This window comes from Neophocaena asiaeorientalis, unplaced genomic scaffold (genome assembly GCF_003031525.2).
Source record: "Neophocaena asiaeorientalis asiaeorientalis breed wild unplaced genomic scaffold, Neophocaena_asiaeorientalis_V1.1 scaffold438, whole genome shotgun sequence".
NCBI lineage: Eukaryota > Metazoa > Chordata > Mammalia > Artiodactyla > Phocoenidae > Neophocaena > Neophocaena asiaeorientalis.
The window spans coordinates 6421810-6422472 of record NW_020173491.1 but is presented as its reverse complement, the minus strand read 5'-3'; positions in this window follow the sequence as shown (position 1 = coordinate 6422472).

Here is a 663-nt window from a genome sequence, read left to right as displayed (position 1 = left end):
ATGTGGCCGGCTGGGCTGGGAGGGCGCTGGCAGTGCGGCGCCGGGTGGAGGGGGAGCGCTCAGGCCCGCCCCTCTCCGCCCCATTCTCCCTCTCGCCCTCCTCCTCTTTTCTCCTTTCTTTTCCTTTCTCCGCCTCTTTTCCCCTCAGCCAGAGCTTTGGGCCTCTTCGAGAACCATCAGTGCGGCGACCTTCCAACCTTTACTCCCCAGTCCGGGCGCAAAACCTATGGAACCTCTGCTGGGAAACATCTGGCGCGACCACTCTAGACACTTGAAGTCCTGAGGCTGGAGAGCAGCGGTTCTTGAAGGGACACACGGCGTGGGGCCGGACGGCCTGCACTCCCAGGGGTGTAGGTCAGAGATGGGGAGGAAGGGTCAGGAACAGATGATCAGCTGCACCTGTAGGTCGTCAGAGAAAGATATTTTAGATGATTAGAGATGGAGACAGAGAGATGAGAGAGATAGGCAGAAATGGAAAGAGATACAGAGATGGAAACAAAGTGAAGGCCCCTCCTTCCTCATCTCCCTCCTCCCTCCCTCTCCCCTCCTTCCTTCCTTCCTTCCTTCCTCCCTTCTCCTTCCCCTCTTCTTCCTTCTATGACTATTTAAGCATTTACTTGGCCTCAGGCATAATGCTAGGTGCTAGATAAACACTTGGAAACC